The sequence below is a fragment of the Nicotiana tabacum genome, chromosome 12 (assembly GCF_000715075.1).
Source record: "Nicotiana tabacum cultivar K326 chromosome 12, ASM71507v2, whole genome shotgun sequence".
NCBI classification, from domain to species: domain Eukaryota; kingdom Viridiplantae; phylum Streptophyta; class Magnoliopsida; order Solanales; family Solanaceae; genus Nicotiana; species Nicotiana tabacum.
Genome location: NC_134091.1, coordinates 49,617,050 through 49,622,887, shown reverse-complemented (window position 1 = coordinate 49,622,887; position 5,838 = coordinate 49,617,050). Strand labels below are relative to the sequence as shown.

At 35.9% G+C, this 5,838-nt stretch overlaps 1 pseudogene; it reads right to left on the bottom strand.

Moving 5' to 3' along the window:
• Nucleotides 1-370: 370 nt before the first annotated feature.
• On the bottom strand, nucleotides 371-2,671 carry LOC107820460 (dynamin-related protein 4C-like; annotated as a pseudogene).
• Between the last annotated feature and the right edge of the window lie 3,167 nt (nucleotides 2,672-5,838).

Here is a 5,838-nt window from a genome sequence, read left to right as displayed (position 1 = left end):
CTTACCATCACCACATTATATATCTTCTCATAATCTCTTGAAAGTTGATAAAACAAATCTATACCATTACCATATGAAAAACTGCATTGACACCACTTTCTTATAGACCACTTCCACAAAAAGTCCAATAGTATTCAACAGTAAATTTTGAAACATTCAGAAATCCACTGTCACATAAATGAAAATGTCATTGTAAGTTCTCAAAGATAAATCTACATATCAGTGAACTGAAGGAGAAAATAGTACTTCAGACTTTAGCTTACTGAAAATTGCCAGTACTTAAGTAATAGAGATTGCAAATACACATCCATTGAAAGTGATATGCAAATGAAACTGGAAGCAGAATTAATCTTAAGCATCATAAGAAGGAACGAAACACAAAATCAAAATCTTTAATAGAAAGACACTAAACTTTTCAACTTTAACTAATCATCTGCAGAACTATATCATAATACCAGAATAAACATGCTGTCCAAAAGCACCAAACACTTGTTTAAGCCTTTTCATCATCAACATGAAGAGCAATCCTGTCCATGATTTTCGCCACCATCTCTTTCGACTCCTCTCTTTTTAAGGCTAAAGTGTTTCTCTGCAACCAATAATTCCTCGAGCAAACTCTCAAAGCTACCACCATAGGATGCAATCAGATCTTTAAGAATCTCCTTCTCACTCTCATAGTTAACTATCTTTTCAATACTGAAAACAGTTAGCCAGAATGCAGTGAACCTCATGTGCAGTACTGCCATCAAATCATTACCAATATCCACGTTGATCCTGTGGTTACCCAATTTTTCAGGACTGAACACGATTTTCCAGTATGCAGCCATTCTCATATTCAATTCAAAAGCTAGCTGCACAAAATCTTTACGATGCTTCCTCAATACTAAAACACTAATTACTCCAGATCCTTTGAGGTTTATTTTCAGTTTTGATTTCCCTCGAGAAGATTTCCAAAACTTGATAAAATGCCATTGTTTAGCCATGAACCTGCTATAAGTAGCTACATACTCAGGGTTACTAATAAGGTCAGTCAGCTTATCCGTCCCAATGATTTCCCGAACCCAATCAACCGATTCATCCTTCCTCCTAGAAATCAAATTTTGCACTGCCCTCCTAATGAAATACTCCAGGAATGATGCATCACTCTACACAGTTCCACACTTTTCCAACAAACTCCTCCCCAGTTGTAGAAATCTCTCTGACCTTTTTCTGCAAAAAATTAAGAAAAACAGCATGTGGGAGGACATCTGGCAATCTAACATCAATTCTTTCTAAAGGCAATCTAATCCCACATGCTTCCTTCAAAAACATGAGCTCATCCATCAAGTAGACATACTCTTTATAAGAGTATTTTGAATGTAGCTCAGCAGAGTATTCTTGGAGTTCAAGATCAAGAAACTCAGACCATCTAGCAGCGCATTGCATTTCAAAATCTTCAATGTACTCCTCCAAATCTACTCTATGAAAAATTTTCTTCAGAGACTTCTTAGCCAAACTACGAATTGGCATGAATGCAGCCAAAGCTTCAGCAACAGAACCCGAATTCTGTAGTAACTCATTCGGAGAAGTAATCCTTCTCACAACATTCAGCAAGCATTCGGTAATGATGTTTGCTTGAATTTGCACCAACTTATGTGCCAGAATAGGAATGCGAACCATGGATATGTCCATCCTGGGTAATAGTACATGAGTCCTCCTCGCTACGGGCAGACTCATTCCCAATCCTATTCCTAACACAAACATAACCAAGTCCTATATTCACAACATTTTCAGTAAGTTTCTCAAGAAACCCCTTAGAAGCATTATCAACCTGTGTCACAACTGCTAGAGTACTTTACCCATGTTTGTCCACCTTCTTGGACATGTTAATGCACTCACAATTAGTATGGAAATCAACAGTGGCTGATAGAACATACAAAATGATGCTTTCCTCAGGTGTTATATAGTTTCATAATAATATCTGAAATTCGTTCGAAGATATCTCTTCTGGTTGTCTGTGAACGGGGACACTAGATATTCTGGGGAAATGCACCATAGTCAAGTCAGGAATACCATTCCTTTTCACTATCACAGTTAGAGGAATCTTGGATATTCCCTTACCATGTCCAGCTATCTCATTAGCTGCAAGAACAATGGCCTCCGCAACATGAACTTCATCGGTTGGAACTGATTTTCCATTGTACTCCAAGTGAACCTCTGACTCAATGTGATTTTGGAGCATCATAATGAGAGGCACTCTAGAACAAATGTCTTTCTCTCTAGAAAGTGATTCAAGCACACAATAGGAAGACTTTACGGAAGACTGATCGCCGACTACTACAATAGTATAGGCAGCTGAATGCCTTCCTCCATGATGTTGAGGTGCCTAAGCTTGTCCACACAATTAAGGAGTGTTCGAATTATATCATCGAAAGATGAATCAATAGGTGCATGAAAATGAAATCCTGAGTCTTGTTGCTCAACCACTGCAAGATGTTTGGGATCAAGAACTTGTAGTGAACATTCACTAGAAGAAGAGTCATTCATGGTTTGCTGAAATGTCGTGGCTATAGTAAAGTAAGGAGATATAGGTTTTGAGGTTTTCTCCTAGAAGGTGTAGTTTATAAAGTCTGCTGGGATACTGCTATTTATACATGTTATTTGATCATTTATGAGCTTTAATTATATATATATAAACCACTTAAAGATAAACATCAATCAAATAACTACTATAACACTGATCACATTGACTAAGAAAATGCCTGTTGCTTTTTCAAGAATTAATGCATCATTGTTGATACATGAACCTCTGCAGAATGGTGTGAAAGGCATAACAAGGGATACTTAAGTAGACTTAATGGTTTTATATCCCCAAAAATACTAATCTCATCGTTTCAAAAACTTGTTTGTTACTTTTTCAAGAGAACTTACATGTACTAATATACTTTGAACTTCTTCTCCCACGAAGATATTAATGCATCAGAAAAACACTTCAACTGTTGATAGTGTGAACAGCATATCTAAGGAAACACTCAACTATAATTAATATTTTTGTTTCTCCCAAAAATTACTGATCTCTTTAACTGAAAACTTGTCGGTTGCTTTTCTCAAGCCATATTTACTGTTACTGTAATTCATCAGGAAACCGTTTAGCATTCCAACCAGTTTCATAGTACAATGCATTTCCTTTTCTTTTTTATTTGAACTCCATGTCCAACACTGCCACTTCAATCCGAAGTTTGTAGTTACTTCGATTGGATGAGTCCTAGCGAGGGAATAATGTAGTCATAATTCATTGGTTGATGTATCATTAACCCTTTTTTCTTTTTTTTGGGTACGAGCAACTTATCATAAATCCACTGCTTTCTGCTGCTTCAGTTATTACTGCTGGATTGGTCGTAGAACTTGCTTTTTGCAACGGAATTCAACTACGCTCTAGGGGGTAACAACAACAGATATACTGATGATTTTTAAATTTCGTTGTCCATTTAAATGTTGTTCTGCTTGTTGTTATTTGTGCTTGCTTTACTTAATTATTTCTTATCTTCTTCAGCAGTGTCTGTATACACCTCTACTAAAAGGAAAATCTCCTCCGTGCTCACATGATGCGAAAATCTTGTCATAAACAAAGGGGACTATATTTACAAAAGGTTTTTAAACGGGTACAAAATTTAAACACCAGTTCGCCAAAGGGATTTGTTTAGTGCCAAGTACTTTTTCTTTTTGACTAGTACAGCCCAGGATGCTTAAACTTGAAAGAAAAAGAAGTAAAAAAATTATATCAAACATAGGATAATATAGCTTCGCCCTTGAGTGGAACCCAAGACACTAGGTCGCACGCTTTAGTGACGACTTAAGCGAAACAACCTGCATCTAGTTTTAGAAGCTGCGCAATTTAACAACATGATTGACGCAGATTGTATGGTATAAAAATAATACCACACAATTGTGATATAAATAATTTTAAAATTGCTAATCACAGAATAAGAAATTGTATCAAACATGAGATAATATAAACCCACAATTTATCGGGGATTACATAAATATAACTTAAACCCTTATCGCTCTTCAAACAAGTAATATAGGGACATGTTGGGAATTTAAGTTTTTATACCTTGGTATTTTGCCGAAGTAACTAGAGAATAATTAAAGAATTTATGTCCTTACTAGTGGTGTCACACCCTTTTTATGCCTCTCAAAACGATAATGTGTTTGGATTGTGGGTTAAAGAGTTTTTCCAATTAAAGTGATAATTTTTGAAATAGGGATTATTTTATTTACAGAGTCGCCACTTGGAATTGATTTTTTGCCGGTGTTCCAAGTCACCTTTTATTTGAATCCCTAGTCAAAGGAAGGTTTGACTCTTTTATTATTGGTCTGCGAAAACAAAGTCCGAGTAAGGAATTCTGTTGACCGGGGAGAAGGTATAAGGCATTCCTCTAGTCCCGTGGTTCTAGCACGGTCGCTTCATTGACTAGAATTTGGCTTGAATAAATTTTGGATAAACTGTGATTTATTGGTTATCATGTTTTATCTATTCTCTTTTAATTATTAAAATATGGAATTATATTTGAAACGAATCATGTGTGAATCCGTTTTGTTTATTGTGTCGAAATCATATCACGCGTACGTGTACACAATTAATCACGCTTTATTATTTACTAAGATTATTTTTGGCCAAAGTTGCGCGAACACATACTTCGGTTTTAATTTTGGAAATCACAATTATGTCATGCGAACGTATACATAATCGCGATAAACTAATTAAAAGCGCGCCTTAAAACACTCTAATGGTGTTCATTATTCTTCTTGAAACTTTGAGATTATTATAAGGTTGTGAATTATGAATTTATTGCGAAGAAATGATCTAACTTAATCATTGAGCTAATCAGCCAAGAAATGGAGATGATTGGCAATTATTTAACAACTAAAGTAAGCCAGCTTTGTATTTCGTTTTTTTTTTTTGGCCGTGCCAAAATTATGCTAAGACCATGCTAAGCTCTAGGTATGTGAAAGAACTAAACTTTAAAATTCAGACCCAACTGATGGCTTCTTTTCTTCCTATTCCTAAACCAAAACGTCCCAATTCGATTATTAAATCCCAACGCCACTAATTCATTGGAAAAATTCATATGACCCCATACTTTTAGCATTAAACAGTAACTCCACATTCATGACAATAGTGGAATGAAGACCCACATCAACTAGAAGTGAAGTAACAGATCATCTCAAGGCATACAAATACAATCAATAAATAAAGTATGTCAAATAAGAACCAATCAGGAAATTCATTTCAAATTGCACAACTAACTTTGTAAAGAGGAAAAGAATGGATCTTCTGTAGGTACTCCTCCATATAAGAAGTACTAATGCGAGAAATAAGATCAACTCAAGTTTGTCACACACATATATACAGATGCTCATTAACAACACTATTTCATTCAAACATGCATTATAAAACTTCAAAAGTTATAATATTAATCAAAGGTGAGGCAAAAAATGAACCTTTACATGAATCTGGGCTTTTGATTTGGCAATTGGAACGACCATGACACACCAACCAGAGAGCCTCGACACTGACCTCGAACGGATTCAACTCGACTGAGCTTGGACGACGATTTTGGATGTCAAAATAGGCTATTTTATGGTGGAGTTTGGAGGCTGTTTTGAGGTGATTTTCTATTGGTTTCAAGTGTGGGTTCGAGTGAAGTTTCAGTTGGTTTTCATGGCTACTTCAAGGCTATTTTCAGGTGGGTTTTGGGGTGGATTTCCAGCTCATTATTGGGGGTATTGAACTGGAGAAAAGTGACTGTTTTGGGGTGTTATCAGCTGTTGTGGGTGGACTGGTTTTTAGCTCGT